Source organism: Solanum pennellii, chromosome 12 (assembly GCF_001406875.1).
Source record: "Solanum pennellii chromosome 12, SPENNV200".
NCBI lineage: Eukaryota > Viridiplantae > Streptophyta > Magnoliopsida > Solanales > Solanaceae > Solanum > Solanum pennellii.
This window is the reverse complement of record NC_028648.1, coordinates 48705009-48723299: the sequence shown is the minus strand read 5'-3', so window position 1 is coordinate 48723299 and position 18291 is coordinate 48705009.

Sequence of the window (18291 nt, the reverse complement as noted above, 5' to 3'; positions counted from 1 at the left end):
CACGAGATCGTGACTTGGATAATTTCTACCGTGGATTTGAAACTGTCTGAAAGCATAAGCTATATGTTTACCATTCTATATAAATACTGGAGCAGTAGTCAATCGAGTTTACAATTCCTAAAAGTTCTTTTCTCACACGCCTTAGACCATTGAAACTTACCATTCTTCTAGGTAAACTTAGTCTTTGGGTATGAAATAGATGAGAACCCCTCACGAATTATCTCTAGTAACCCACCAAATTCAACAAACTCCTTATGAAAGTTGGGGATGTGGGTTATTTCTACACTACTTCATTTTTGAGTGTCAACTAGAATACCCTTGTCATAAACAATGTGGCTAAGAATGTTTAATGACACAAAGAGCACTGTAGACGTGACATTACATATAAGACCTCGAGATACTTTACTTTTTGCCTCTAGCAAATTTTACTAGATGGATTTTTGTTTGTGTCACGATCGGAGTATATACCCCAGACGAGACCGGCGTCGTTGATCTCTCAGACGTTGCAGACAAGCCTACATACGTCATCGTTACATCATCTAGGTTAATTTTAGCGAAAAATTTGAAATTTTTATTACTTAACATTCATTAAAGACATTCTACTTAAACTCATAAATGTTCACAATCAACCATATAATATTAAGATCATCAAATGAAAGAAATAGTTCCATACTACATTAAGTGTATACTTGCAAAAATGGCACCAATACAATATCTGGAATAAGATGAGAAAGACACACTAGTGGAACATACTCCACTAACTCAAACCTATATCTAAGCTAGAATATATGGGCAAGCGTCCTTGAAAGCATGAGGGCCTACCAAATCCGGATGAATTCACCAGGACCAAATAGTTGCAACATTGTACTGTAAGCTCTAACGTCCACCTGTGTTGTACCTAAAAGTAGATATTCTATGGGATTAGTACATACTTTTACTATGTATGTGTATATGCAAGCACACACCAAGGACATGTATGAGTAAGAATATCTCTTTCCTAACAACATGATTTATGGAAAGTCAAGTCAGTGAACTTGCCAAATTTGGATTAGGATAGTCAGTGGACTTGCCAAATTTGGATTAGTAAAGTCAGTGGACTTGCCAAATTTTGATTAGGAAAGTCATGCCATGAGAGTAACATGCATCATCATACTTATCATTTTGCAAGCAGCACATAACGTATTGCACATATCATATCACGTAGTTCGCATCATTCTTTCATATGCCATGAGACTTTGGAATCATGGACTTGACATTAGGACTTCCCAAAATGAGGGCTCAACATATGGTACCTCAACTAGGGAGTCTTCTTTAGCGAATACAGAATCTGCTTCATTAATTCATACATACTTCATTTTAATTCATTCATATACTAGTGAAATCACTAGTCATACCTACCATGTAATTTAAGACTCTCATTGGGTTTGCTGTGCAATGACCAAAATAACATAGTGTCATTACTTGAGTCTAGCTCACCTCTTGATTATCCTATCCTAAAACCTTTGGTATCGTTCATTTTATTATGTGCATTCGTTGAGGCTGGCCTCATTCTTTCTTTGGGAACTTTAACCTTAACCGACATAGATCATGTGAGCATCATGAAATCCAGTGTGTAATCCCCACATCAAAAAGAGGTGGAATCACCAGCCAAAGTGAACCAACACATGCTAGCGTATATAGGGAGTTTAACCCTGCTAGATCCCTATATTGGTAGTATAGGTTCAAAGACTAGGAGATTTAAGGAGAACCATACCCGGCATGTCGGACAGTCTCATCTCATGAGAGTTACGTGAACCTCCGCCCTTCCCGAAGGAAGGCATCACCGCTCATAGCTAGCATATCGGTGCTCAATATAAAGTTCCATTACATTTAACTCATACATAATGGAAGCTGGCTTCTAGCATGAGGACATCATAGCTCATTAGATGATTTCTCATCTCATCGTTACTATTAAGTATGCATTAACTTCAATACTTTCATTAGAGTGTTCATAGAGATTGGTCTCTTCATTAGCTTTACACTCTCATAGGTGAGTACGTTTTGGTAACATTTACTTAGGCTCATTCGACATTGCTCTCATCTTTCACATTAGCCTCTTATCATATTGTCACCTCATTCATCAACTTTAACACATTTGCTTTTCATAATACCCACCCCTTCACGTGAATGTTCATTTCATCATATACCAATGCACTTGTCCATTTAGTGTGTTTCACACTCTTACGTAACCCCTCTAGGGTTACATCATTTTATCACATACATCTTAGGCTCACCTACTTTTAAACGTATGCTAGACTTATGAGTCCACACATACAAGCCATGAGGCTTCATTCATAGTTTGTCTAAGTGATTCATGTTTACCCAAGATTATGTGGTACAAGACTTATGCATCGTGTACATATGCCAAGATATTGATTTCGATCTTTAGAGGCAGCATTCATTAAATATTTACTTATCGTATGACTTATGTGTCAATACGGAATTGATCAAGGGAACCCGATTTCTAATCCCTTGGACAACACTTAATCTTATTTTAAACTTGATAATTGCATTTTTCAGATTTGGGGGACCCTAGTTCATCCCCATCAACCCCATAATATTTCCTTTCTTTTTCTCCTCTCCTTTTTCGTTTAAGTCAAGGAGGTTGTGGGTTGAATCCCCACTCTCCACATTTATTTTCTCCTTTATTTTTCTCCTAACTCTCTCATCCATTCAAGAGGTTGTTGTGGGTTCAGTCCCTACTCACCACATCTATTTTTCCTTGCATTTTTCTCACAAATTTTTATGAAATTTTCATTTAGTGAGGTCATGGGTTCAATCCCCAATGACCTCACATTATAATTTTTTTTAAATGAAGCTCATTTTTTAAAAAGGTTGGGCGAGAATACAATTTCCAGCAGGCTGGAAATTTAGTCCCTTCCAATCCATTTTCGCTTAATCTTTTGTTGATTTTTTTGGTAGCTTTCATGTATTTATGTCTTGGGTTTAATCCTTAGTGATTTCACTTATTTTACATTCATTTATCATTGCATTTTGTACCACTTTGTTTGGCCGAACCCAACCTACCAAATCATGGGAATTTGTTCACTATTTTTAGCTTCTTTTTATCATCATTCATACGTTAATTCTTAAGGCATTTCGTGGATCATTTGGTGCATCTTTAAGTGTAATATTGTTTTGATTATAGTCAGCCAAGAATTACCATTACATCCAGCAATATTACACCACTTTTACACCTCATGATTTACACAAACATTCGCACATAAAAATTCAACCATGAAAACATACCATTTTTCACATACTTTCGATTGACATAACTTAACATGCTTACAATTCCAAACATATAAACATGAACACATTATCACGAAAATCACACTTCATACTTAAACTACCAGCAAACATACCAACAACATGATCTCTAACCTATTTCACATTGGGATCAAAGGGATACTAGGGACAAGGAGTTCAACAAGAACGGGAACAACCCTAGTTTCAAAATTCGTTGAATTCATGGGAAAGAAAATTCTCTTGGAGAAAGGAGTCCGGGAGAGAAACCCATACCTGGTTTTAATGTTGTTCAACCCACGACTTGATGCCCAAAAACCTTCTCCAAACTCACGTCCAAATCCCAAAACTCCAACACAAACCCGATGGAACTTTGCTTTACGTTTTTGGTTAGCTTGTTTGTTTATATTTTTCGTGTAAGTTCTTCAAGTGTGAAGAACTTTTATAGATTTTCTGTTCTTGTGTTTTGGTTAGGCAGAGAGAACGTGAAAGAAAGAGAGAGAGAGAGAGGCAGAACGTGAGAGTGGATGAAACGTGAAAAAGAGAGAGGTTCCTTAGGATTAGGATTCTAGTTGAGACTTAGTCAAAATAAGGTTTGATCAAATGTTAAAATCTGATTTTTTGAATTATATGTTAAATGACCATAATGCCCTTATAAAATCAGATTATAAACCTCAATTTAATCCACTTAAATGTTGTTTCCGTCGAGGTTCGAACACGTGACGTTCCCATCGCAAAAATGGGTCCCTCCGGGTCGACCCGATCCAAAACGCCCCATTAATTAATTAATAAATAATGATAATCTGATTTTCCGTTTTCTTAAATCAGAATTTAAATATTAATTAATTAAATTAGTTTACCAATTTAAATAATAAACTTAAATCATTGCTCCCACCTAGATTCGACCCAGGGTGGAGCATGATTTTTGCTGAAAGGCCAAGTTCGGCCCTTTCTACCCAAACTTCCCTTCCAGCTTATTGATTAAATAATTAATTACATATTAAGAATAATTACGATACTACCCTTTTCCTGTAAAAAGACCATTTTACCCGTAGACCCTCCAAACTTAATATTTCCCCTTTTTAAATCCGGTTAAGACTCATCCGGGTAAATCTTCATATTTGGGTGCCCTACATGGCTGGACCCAACCTTTCCTAGATCAACTAACTCACCAAGTTAGTTTGCTTGGCTGTTGCATTGGTTCAGAAATCTGGTTCTACGCACATTAATCCGTGTGAACCCGGTCTAATCGTAGGCATTCTAGATACATTAAGCATTACTTAGCATAATCGTTTTAGGGTTGTTACAGTTTGGTTGTCTGATTGGGAAAGGAAAAGACATGAAGGAACCTTGTGAATTCAGGGAAGTTGTCTCGTCTTTCATTTGAAGCTAAAATAGCAATTTACACATACTACAAACTATAATTATTTTTTTTGGGGCAGGGGAGGGGGCTGGCTGTCTTGGGGAGGGGGTCGAGGGTAGTGGTGGGGGTGGAAGTGGGATGAAAATAATGTTCTGAATTGGAAAATTTCCTTTTAAAAAGTAAACTTCAAAAGTTTTTTGGGGGAGTGGGGGTAGGGGGTGAATGTGGGGTACTGAAATTAAAAACTGAAGTTGAAAATATATTTTTTTAAAAATAGCTTTAAACTTTTTTTTTTTAACAAAAAAAAGGTGATTGTTTCAAAAAAAAATAATTGTAATTTGAAGTTGGATGAGAGTTTTGGAAAAAAATTTCATCAATATTTGGAGGAAAATCTTTTTTCTTAAATTTGAAGAAAATGAGTTGATTTGGAAAAATTTTTTTACAAAACATTTTGCCCAACCCTACATGGGATATTGTCACACTATACATAGTACTCTATTATCTTGACTTCTCGTGAAAACTGTGTTTTTATGAATCAATAAAATTAATAATGTGATAATCTTCTCTAGTTAAATATCAATATAATTTTTTTTTATATAAAATGGCCAATGTTCATGGGGTACTTAAACATTAAATGTTAAGAGAAAGTTTAGAATAAAAATGCAATAAAATAATAACAAAAAATGAGAATGAATCAAAAAATCATGTGTGAAAGATAAACAAAAATTAGGAAGAGAGGTTATTTTTGCTTTACATATAATGTTATATAAATTATAATTTGGGATTTATTTTAATAAATTAATTGTTAGCCATGAAATTTAACTTATGTCATATGCCAATAATCTAAACAATAATTTGAGAAAAATAAAAATAATAAAATTTTGATTTAAACCAGAACCTAAAGGTACAAGGCTATACCACATGTCGCCGTACTTATTTTTTAAAAATAATTATTGTTTGACTAAAGATAATGTTGTAACAAAATTAATAGATTTCCTTTTTAGCAATTTACTTACCTTTGAATATTGTCAATTGGTTATGAATTTACTCTTAACAAAAAATTAAAAATACTATTTTTTGATATGGAAACTTAATGGACATTAAAAGAATTTTTCTAGTCAAAATTCACGTAATCTTAGTAAAATTCAAGAGGCATTTTCCAAATATAATTAATAAATTAGTTGACCAAATTAAATGTATCTCTGAGAAACGGCTATATAAATCACTCTCCTCTACTCTTTTCACTCACTATGTCTTCTCAAAGAAAAGAAACGATGTGAAGGCGACGACGATGGCTTTTCCACCAAACGATGCGCTGTATAAAGGTGTGAGAAAGAGGCCATGTGAAACATATGGAGCAGAGATTTCAAACCCCATCAAGAAGGTACATGTGTGGCTTGGTACTTTCAAAACAACTGAAGAAGCTGCTAGGGCCTTTGATGAAGCAGCAAAGATGTATCACGACCCTAACGCCAAACTCAATTTCCAGCCGACGAATGAGGATAGATTCCAAAATTCTAATAATTTTGAAACCTAATCATGTCTTCTTCGGTGTATCATTTTTAGTGTTTTATTTTTCTATATATAATTATGATTCGGTGAATTTTTATGGTACAAATTTTAATATTGTAATTTGTCTTTTAGTTTCATCGTAAAGTGGCAAACTCTTATTTATGTGTATTGAATTTTAGATCTTCAAAACTAATTAATAGCAGATTGATATTGGAATATTCATATAATTAACTAGACAATCATCTATTTAAGTCACCACAAAAATAACGAATTAAATATATCATTAGATCACTCATTTTGAAAATTTATATATTAAATTCATTGATTTCATTTTGTATCAATAAAATCACTTCACTTTGACTATTGTGTTAATAAAATGACTTAAGCTTGACCATTGTGTAAATAAAATCACTAAACTAAATTTTACGTTAAAATATCTAATATGACAAATATAATATTTGTATTATTCCATATGATTTTAAATTTCAAAAATAAATATAAATAATATAAAAACTTATTAAGGTTTTTTACGGACAAAAAATATGATAGATTTTAATTATATGGTAAGAAATTAATAGATCAAAATTATTTTATATTCAAAATGAAGATTTTTTCGACCTTGATCACGTTAATGGTGAAACTAAGGCAATTAAAAATTTAAACTTCGCAACAATTTCAAGTGATACTATCCATAATGCCTCTGATTAATCACCAATCTACAACAATTGGTCCCTATTATATTTATTTTACTAATATAGTTCTTTCGGAAAGGAAAATTTAATTTTCTTAAAATTTTATTTATTTATGGGGTCTATAGTTATATATGAAATAAAAAGATTTTTTTTGGTTTCTCACCCGTTGTTCGGATCCCATATTGGAGCTCCGACTAAATCCAAATCGCGCACTGAGGGGTGCATTCGGGGGTAGAGATCCCAACAAGATTTTCTCCATACTCAGGCATCGAACCCGAAATCTCTGGTTGAGGCTGAGACACTCCCACCAGTGCACTACAACCATGTTGGCATAATAAGAATTTTTTTAGTTTACTAGGTTAGATTTTCTTTTAACGTAAATTTAGTTGAGGGATTTTATTGATAAAAAGTTCTATTTTGAATGATTTTATTGATATAAAACAAAGTTTTACTTAATTAGATAAAATTTTAAATTGAGTGATGTTTTTAAATATTAACTTCAAAACAGTATAACTATAGTCTCATCTCTTTTAACCACACACACAAAAAAAAACTAAAAATCCAAAAGTACTCACAATGAAGTCAGCAATAAAATAATCTAGAATGAGATCTTCTTCATCTGAACATATATTTCTCTTGCTTGATTTCTGTCCTTAGAAAGTTCAACAATCTTAGTTTGCAGCTTTTCAATTAATTGTAAAAATGATTTTGCAACTAAAACAAATAAGTAAGAAACAAGGCGACACCATCGAGTAGAATAGACGGAATGGAAAGAAATCATTAAGACGGAATTAGGAAATGCAAAATACATAGTCTACTTATTCATAGTCAAGATATTCTATTATTAAAAAATATCACTAGTAATTAGACAAAACATATAATTATTTTTACAAAACCTTATTTTGTTTTAACCTATCAAATACAAAATGAAAATGAAATTGAATATTTGTAAATGGATTAGTGTTTCGCAAGAAAAAAAATAATCTTTAAAACTTTATATTTTATCAATTCAAGTAAACATTTCAAAAACAAGAAGGAAAATTAATACGTATTTCCTCTATTTGATGAGGGCGAGTAGGGTGTGGTCTATTGTAAAAATAGAAAAATATTCTTAATAAAACATGCAATTTTATAGGTCAATCATGTATTAAGAAATAAAATAATTTAAACATGAATATATCATTCACACCTAATAAGATTATAATGAAGAGTTTTCCCTTGTGGTAGACCAAGAAGGGAAGAGTGGTGAAGAGCTCATGGTATGAGGTAAATTAAGTGTTACAAGTCAATATGAGTTAGAGTATAACTTAACTAGAAAAGGGTTATGATGATGTATCATTGGGTAGATAATGAACAAGTTTAAGTGTTTAATAAAAGAACAAAAGTATTCATAAAGTGATAGATTTTAATCTAGTCTTATGAATTTTTAATGGAGAACCTATTATTTATAGAATGATAGAGTTACTTGAGATATAATGCAAAGTAAGTAAGTAAGCAGTACTTAAGTTGTGAAGTGGAATGTGATGGTAATTAGAGTATGCAGACTGAGAGATAATGATTTACTAATTGTCATGAAATCCTAGTGGGCAAGTGTTTCCAAATTGGCATAGTAGTAATGATTTATGGTATAGTAGGTGAGAAATCGTATTGACATTCGGGTTTAGTAATAAACATTAAGCTTGAATTGGAGATGAGTGCCATGATCCAAAAGAATGACAACAAGAGTGTGATGATGTTAGTCTTGAGATTTGATACGGTGATTTGACATAGAATAGGTGAGGAATTGAGATGGTTATTGCAATGAATGAGAGTAGTAGAGAAAATTAACCTTTAGATAAGGAAAGTGAAGTGTGGCTAAGTCACAATAGCAAAAAGAGTATTAATAGGTGTACCGAGATGGTATGTCACCAAATGAAGTTCCAATTAAGTTATAATTTTCCATGTGTGCCTAGATAGCATAATTGAGTTGTCCATATGGAACAAGTCCATATCCTTCAAGTGTGAGCTTTAGACCTAAGGGGGTGATGATAAGATGAGAAATCAAGCCAAAGTGTAGAGAATTTCATAAGGAGTTGATTCATAGGAGTTCATGGAGTTGTTAGATTTCTAATTTTGAACATGGTGATAAATAGTAATAGTTTTTGGATGTGATTCCCTTATCGAGAGGTATATATTACAAACTTAAGGATTTCAACTAAGCTTGAATATTGTAAGAAAAGACCATTAGATTAAGCCTTAGTAAGAGTAACACATTACATACCAAGTCCAGTCATCATTCGAGGACGAATAATCCCAGGGGGAGATGTTATAACACCCCCGATTTTTTTTCGAACGAAGACTTGAGTGGTTTATAGTAGTAAGTGATATTTCACCAAGGAATTAAAAATTTCTTAAGTCTTAAGGTCATATCTCTAGATTTAGCACCAAGAGTTCAAAAAAAGAATTAAATTAGGAATAACAAAAATCTGAAATTTTGGGAGTTAAGCTAAGTATGAGCTTTGGGTAAAATTTAAACAACCATAACTCCCAGTACAGATTGCGTTAAATGTACTACAAGATACCATTTGAAAGATCTTTTAATTATCTTTACAAAGCCTCTGTGTTTGCTATATTTTGAGTTTGGATGAGTGAGATATGACCTTTTGAAGTTAGTCTATCCAATTAAGGAAAGTTAGCTGAAAATAGCGAGTTTTTTTTGTCTTTTCCATACCTAATCAAATTTAATTCATTTTAGTAATATTTTAGGGGTCTAAGACTTTTAGGTTCACTTTTATAATCCTAATAAACACCTAGGGTTTTAGTTGAGAGTTCAAGAAGGACAAGAAAAGAAAAGACGAGAAAAGAGGTAAGGATGAAGGCGTTCGTCGATGTTCTTGAGTATAGTTCCGGATTTTCGTCATGGGTCTAATACCTAAGAGGAATGTAAGATTCCATAGTATTGGTTATTTCACCCACACGCCAATCATGTATTTTTTTTCCAGAGAAATTTCATGCTTAAAGTTTAAAGATTAGAGTTCTTGATGAGTTCTTGGAAGGTGTTCTTGAAGTTCATTCTATATCTTTTTGTGTTGGAGTATTGATGATTTCTTGAGATAAAATTGAGTAATTTTAGTGTTTTTTCCAGTATATTGGAGAGTAATTAAGTCAAGTAATCAAATCCAAGTGACTGGGGAAGAAACCGTTCGAATTAAAGCGATTTAGGGTGAGAAAATGAGCAAAAGTGCTCGGCAAAACTTCTGCATTGGGGCCTAGCGCGGCGCGCATGCCAGAACGCCCCAAACCCATCTCTGTCACACCCCGAGCTACCACCCAGATGCGAACACGAAATCTATAACCACAAGTGATCCCAAGATAACCCTGCTGGCATGATCATGAGTATACTAAAGAATATAAACTGTTGAGGAAACTAAATAATAATTTTAAACAGAAAAAATGGGGAATACCCATATTGTATAACTGAGATATTTTAAAATAATGAGTTTAATACAAAGAAATATTAACTCACTACTAATCTTAAACTAACTATGTCTGAAAATAGCCTCTAAACTGGACTAGAAATAATGGAACAAGCCTCAGCTAAATCTAGCAAAACTAAAACTAAAAGTCTAAATTCTTAAAAGAAACTCATGAATATTGTCCTCGGAGAATGAGGAATCACCACTCAATCTACTGAACTGAAGATCGAAAATTGATATATGCGTGATCTGGGTGCTAAGAACCTGAACTTACATCACTAGAAGATGTAGCGTATGTATGCGTCAGTACTTGAAAGGTACTGAGCATGTAGAATAGAATAAAGCTGAAATAAAACATAAATGGACAAACACAAAATCAAGTATAATAATCTGAACATGATATAGAGAATTCTGAGCTAACTGAATGCAATGACCAATTTATAACATGCTGAAACTGGATACTGAGTATACTGATAAATGGTCAATGCAAGAGTGTCTGACTGAACTGCGGGAGCTACTAATAACCAATAATAAAACCGCATGAGCTACATGTGGAGTCCAATGTATACGTCCAATCAGGAGGACCCAATACACCCTACCAGAGGTATAAAGATATGCTGGCGTGATCACTAAACTGATTGCCCACAGAGGGGACTTACAACCTACTTGGCTAGTAGTTCTAGGACTAATTGGATACGCTGAACCCTAGTCCAACTCGGTATTATGCTACTCCCATTGATTTATGTAGTTAATTGATTATGTCTGAATTTTTTGCAATGACTAGATAGCTCAAAACTTAACATGCAAACTGAGAAAGCAACATTTAATATGATAATGATGCATTAAAAACATGAGGCATGCGTAACTGAGTACCTGAAATATCTGACCTAGCATGTGTATTTCAAGAACTAGAGAAATACAAAGCTAGTGTTCTGAAATTCATGTGATAAACTGAATAATAACTTTATAATATGATTTCGAACATATATTTAGTAAATTCATGAAGTTCTATCAAAGTTCTGGATATCCTAGGTTTAATCATGATAAGAGAATCAAGAACTGACTGAAAACTAGGGACCCAATGGGTGAAAGAAACCCACTAGCGAAATCTCACATGCCTTGTGATGAAATTCACGGAGAAACACTTAGACTTCGGGGCTGGAACTTCTGGAACCTTGGTGCATTCTTGAAGTAGGGTTATTGAACTTTTTCTTCTTTCTTTCTTCTAATTTTCTATGTTTTGATTAATGATTTGACTAAGGGTATGTTTTAGTTATGTTTCTATGCTTAAACTGACTAAAATATGACAATTTAGTGTCAAAACGACGTACATTAGGGTTTACACGAAGTGGAAAAAAATCAAAAGACCCCTGGGTTAATTGCTATCGGACCAAATGACAACCTGGGCATACGGTCCGTAGTTTGGTCCATAGGTTGGGCCAGTCCCACAGACCTTTACTAAAACGGGCATAACCTTTTACTCTGAGGTCTGATTTTAGCAATTTTGGTGGATATGGAAATCTAATTCAATTATCTATCTTTTAGTAGGTATTGGGACACCTAATTCATTATGTGCTAAGAGTTATGACCATCTGAAGTTGACCCAACTGCATTTTCCCCCTAAATGTCTGCCATTTCTCACCTATGGTCAGACCTACGGACCGTAGGTTGAATGACGGTCCGTGTTGGTCAACCATGACTCTTGTAAGAGAGTGGTAAATGGGGTGTTGATCGACGGACTCAGACTACGTACGTAGTCTGATCTACAGACCATAAGTCCGTCTATCATTCGACACTTAGTCAAATTTTCTGGATTGAGATTTTGTGGGTTTCTGACTCCATCGACAGATACGCAGGACGAATTGTGGGTCAGGCTACGGTTCATCGATGGCCACCGTCTGTTGCACCTGTAGATTTTCTGAAAAACTAGTTTTTAGTTTGTTTTGTATACGGGGTGTTACATTATCTCCCCTTTGAGAACATTCGTCCTCGAATGAAGACTAAACTAGATGGAATAGAGGGAGAGAGGTGCAACCCTACTACTAAACACTAAGAACTGACTTTTTGACCGAATTGAGTTCCTAGAACATGCAAATACGCTGAAAATGCAAGTACAAACTGAGGGAACATGAGTATAAGACTGAATTTATGCATGAATGCCTAGAAAACTGAAGAGGAACTATTACCTCAAGCTGGAGTGGAGTCGAAAGGAAATAGTTAAGGATACTTGGATTTCGTTGTTGCTTCTGTTTCCCAAGTAGCTCCGTCTACTGACTGACTCGTCCACAGAACCATGACTGAAGTGACTTGTTTATTTCTCAACCTTCTAAGCTGACGGTCAAGAATCTCAATTGGTACATCCTCGTAAGAAAGACTATCTTTCACCGCTACACTCTCTAATGGCACTACAGAGGCTGGATAACCCACACACTTCTTCAAGAGTCATATGTGGAAGACCGGATACACTGCTGCTAATTCTGTTAGCAACTCTAACTCATATGCCACCTTACCAATCCTTTTCATGATCTTGCAGGGGCCTACATATCTAGGACTAAGCTTCCTTTTCTTGCCAAATCTCATCACCCCTGTGATAGGTGACACTTTCAGGAAAACCTAATCATCCACTTGGAACTCTAATTCCCTTCTTCTCACATATGCATAAAAATTCTAACGACTCTGGGCTGTCCTAAGTCTATCTCGAATGAGTTGCACTTTCTTCATAGCATAAAAGACTGAATCTGGCCCTATTAAAGCTGCTTCACCTACTTCAAACATACCAATGTGAGATCTACATTTACGGCCATACAAAGCCTCATAAGGGGCCATCTAAATGCTGGAATGATAACTATTGTTATAAGTGAACTCAATCAGAGGAACGTGATCATCCCAACTACCCTTTAAATCGATCACACAAGCTCTCAACATATCATCTAGAATCTGAATGGTACGTTCTACCTGTCCATCCGTTTGTGGTTTAAATGTTGTGCTAAGGTTAACTTGAGTCCAAGACCCTTCTGAAATGACTTCCAAAATTGAGAGGTAAACTGAGGACTTCTATTTGAGATGATAGACAAAGAAACCCCATGCAACCTCACAATTTCATTAATGTAAAGCTTGGCATAGTCCTCTGCTGAATCTATAATCTTGACCGCTAAAAAGCGAGAAGTCTTAGTCACCATATCAACTATCACCCAAGTTGAGTCATGCTGTTTGCGAGTATGAGGTAACCCTGTGATGAAATCCATATTGATCACATCCCACTTCCAAGTAGGCATATCGATCTCTTGAGTCATACCTCCTGGTTTATGATGTTCTACCTTAACTTGCTGAAAAATGGGGCACTTACTCACAAAATCTGCTATGTCCCTCTTTATGCCATTCCACCAATAGATTTCCCGCAGAACGCAGTACATCTTAGTGGCACCAAGGTGAATAGAATATCTGTAGTTATGGGCTTCCACAAGTATATGATTTCTCAACTCACCCACATCTGGAACACACAATCTACCCTGGTAGCGAAGTAAACCATCTCCCCCTTGGGAGAAAACCTCCACTCTTTCTGATTGTGGACTGCATTCTCAAGTTCAAGCAAAATTGGATCATTGTCTTGCTTTTCCTTAACCTTCACTACCAAAGAATATTCTGCTTCATTCTGAACTGTTATACCACTCTCTGATATGCTCATAAGGCGAACTCCTAAACGAGCAAGACTGTGAACATCATTCAGTAGCTCCTTTCTTTCTTCCCTCAACGTGGGCTACACTACCCATAAATAATCTACTAAGAGCATTTGCTACTACATTTGCCTTACCAGGATGATAATCCACACTCATATCATAATCCTTAAGGAACTCAAGCTATCTCCTCGGGAGAAGATTCAACTCGTTCTGGGTGAACACATACTGAATGCTCTTATGATGAGTGAACACATCTACATGAACATCATACAAGTAGTGTCTCCATATCTTGAGTTCAAACACCACCGCTGCAAGCTCGAGGTCATGAGTTGGATAGATCTTCTCATGCACCTTAAGATGTCTAAAAGCATTTGTTATAACCTTATCTCGTTGCATCAACACACAACCAAATCCAACTCTGGATGCATCACAATAGATAACATAACCACTTGAACCCTCTGGTAGAGTCAAGACAGGAGTTTTAGTCAATCTTATTTTCAATTCTGCAAAGATTTTCTAACAATCAGCTTACCATTGAAACTTGACCATCTTCTGAGTCAACCTAGTCAATGGTGAGGCTATGGAGGAGAATCCTTCCACGAACTTTCTATAATAACCCGCTAGTCTTATGAAAGTTCTAATATCTGCAGCAGAGGTAGGCCTGGGACATTGTTTCACTGCTTTTATCTTCTGTGAATCCACTCGGATCCCTTTGCTAGATAAAGTATGACCAAGGAAAGCAACGAATTGCAACCAGAACTCACATTTGCTGAACTTAGAGAATAATTGGCGATCCTTGAGAGTCTCAAATGACTCGCATATTCTTCCTCATTCTTAGAGTAAATGAGGATATCATCAATGAAGATGATAACGAACAAGTCCAAGTACTATTTGAACACTCTGTTCATCAAATCCATAAATGCTGCAGGAGCATTGGTGAGTCCAAGCGACATAACTACAAATTCTTAATGACCATACTGAGTTCTGAAGGCTGTTTTCGGAATGTCACTCTCTCTGACTCTAAGATGATGATAACCCGATCAGAAGTCTATCTTCGAGAAGTGACTAGCACCCTGAAGTTGGCCAACAAGTCATCGATCCTGGGGATGGGATAATTATTCTTAATTGCGACCTTGTTCAACTGTCTAAATTCAATGCACATTCTGAGAGAACCATATTTCTTCCTAAAGAACAACACTTGTGCACCCCATGGTGAAATACTAGGTTTGATGAAGCTCTTATCTAGAAGGTTTTTCAGTTGCTCTTTCCCTTCCTTAAGCTCTGCTGGAGCCATTTTATAAAAATGAATATAAATAGGCTGGGTATTAGGAAGGAGATCAATTCTAAAGTCGATTTCCCTTTCGGGAGGGACTCTGGGAAGATCTTGTGGAAATAATTCTGGAAACTAACAGACTACTGGAACTGACTCAAGAGTTGGGGTTTCAGAGCTAGAATCCTTAACCCGAACTAGATTATAGAGATAATCCTTAGAGATCATTTTTATGTCCTTAAGGCAAGAGACGAATCGACCCATAGGCGCTAAGCTACTACCCTTTCATTCTAGGATTGGTTCATTTTGAAACTAAAAACGAACAATTCTAGTTGTACAATCGACTGAGGCATAACAGGAATGTAACCAATCCATGCCTAGAGTTACATCGAAGTCTACCATTTCTAACTCTAGAATATCTACTGAGGTGACTTTATGAGAGACTGTGACAGGGCAATTTTTGTATACCCGTCTAGCTATAATTGGGTCATCGAGTGGAGTAGAGACTAAGAAAGGTTTTGAGAGAGTTTCTGGACTAACACTGAATTGGACTGCTATACTGAGTTAGAAAGGATAAAGTCATGTCTGTTGTCTCTCCACTGAGTGAACCATATGTGAGTCACATCCTTGAGTTGGTAGGATGCCAATCTCACCTATCACTACCAGTTACTTACATCACACCAAATATTTTCTTGACCTTATCAATGAACTTCTGTGGGTCCTTACCAACTTGCGACCCTAAAAATTTTTGGTAGATTCATCGTAACAAAATTTCAAACTCTAGGTGCCACTAATCGGTCATTTCAATTAGTAGGAACTAGAACCTGCTGATTGTTCTGGTTTGTCATACTCTGAGCCAAAAGCTGAATTGGATTTCTTAAACTCTGCATTTTAACATCCTTATCTGGTACTAGAGAAACTGCATTTGCATTGCGTGCATTAGTATTCCATACCTAAGCTCTACGAGAAGGCATGATCTTAAGCGCACAACGTCGAGTTAGAATAGAATTAGATCATACCTTACACACGATAAGTGTAACAAGAAAGTGAAGTTTTTCCTAAAACACTTCATAGCCTCCCTTTCATTAGATGTGGTGCACTTCACACCAATGAAAAGGAATCTACTTAGTGCAGCCTTTTCATACATCCTAGGACTCTTGAATTTAGTGCTCTGATACCAAGTTTTTCCATGCCCTAAGTTATCCCCGAGACGCGGACACAGAATCTAGGATCACAAGTGATGCCAAGCTAACCCTGCTGACATCATCATGAGTATATTAAATAATATAAAATGTTGCATAAACTAATCATAATTTTAAACTGAAAAAATGGGGAATAAACATATTCTATATTTGAGGTATAATACAAAGAAAATATTAACTCACTAATAAATTGAAACTAATTATATCTGGAAATAGCCTCTAAACTGGACCAGAATTACTGGAACAAACCCTAGCTAAATCTAGCAAAACTGAAACAAAAAGACTAAATTTTTAAAAGAAACTCATGACTATTGTCCTCGGAGAATGAGGACTCACCATTGAATCTACTGAACTGAAGATTGGAAATCGATCTATGTTTGATCTGGGTGCTGAGAACCTGAACCTATATCACGATAAGATGTAGCGTACGTATGCGTCAGTACTTGAAAGGTACTGAACATGTAGGATAGAATAAAGTTGAAATAAAACATAACTGAACAAGCACAAAAACAAATATTATAATTTGAACATGATATAGAGAATTCTGAGCTATCTAAATGCAATGACCAATTTATAACATGTTGAAACTGGATACTGAGTATACTGATAAATGGTCAATGCAAGAGAGTCTGACTGAACTGTGGAAATAAAACCATATGAGCTAAATGTGGAGTCCGGTGTATACGTCCCATCGAGAGGACCCAATATACCCTGCCAGAGATATAAAGGCATGCTGGCGTGATCACTAAACTGATTGCCTATAGAGGGGACTTACAACCTAATTGGCTAGTAGTTCTGGGACTAATTGGGTACGTTGAATCCAAGTCCAACTCAGTATTATGCTACCCCCTTTAATTTATGTAGTTAATTGATTATGTCTGAACTTTTTGTAACTATTGAATATCTTAAAAATGAACATGCAAACTCAGAATGCAACATTAAATATGATACTGATGCATTAAAAACTGAGGCATGTATAACTGAATAACTGAAATATCTGACCTAGCATGTGTAATTCAAGAACTAAAGAAATATAAAGCTAGGGTTCTAAAATTCATGTGATAAACTGAATAATAACTTTACAATCTGATTTACAACATATATTTAGTAAATTCATGAAGTTCTATCAAAGTTCTAGAAATCCTAGGTTTAATCATGATAAGAGAATCAAGAACTAACTGAAAACTATGGCACCAATGGGTGAAAGAAACCCACTAGTGAAATCCCAAATGCCTGGTGATGAAATTCACGGAGAAACACTTAGATTTCTGAGCTGGAACCTTGCAACGTTCTTGAACTAGGGTTCTTGACCTTTTTCTCTTCTCTTCCTTCTAATTTTCTAAGTTTTGATTAATGATTTGTCTTAAGGTAAGTTTTAGTTATGTTTCTAGTCTTAAACTGACTAAAATCTGATGATTTAGGGTAATAATGACGTATCTTAGGATTTAAACAAAGTAGGCTAAGACTAAAAGACCTCTGGATTAATTGTTGTTGGACAAAACGACGACCTGGGCAGAAGGTCCGTTGTTCAATTAACGGTCCGTCATTTGGTCCGTAGGTTGGGCCTCTTTGACAGACCTTTACTAAAACAGGCATAACTTTACTCAAAGGTTTGATTTTAGCAAGGTCGATGGACATGGAAAGCTATTTAAATTATCTATTTTTTGGTAGATCAAGGGACACCTAATTAATTTTGTGCTAAGATTTATGACCATCTTAAGTTGACTCATCTGCATTTTCCCCCTAATTGTCTGCTATATCTCACCTACAGTCAGACCTACGGACCGTAGGTCGAATGACGGTCCGTGCTGGTCAATCGTGGCTCTTGACAGAAA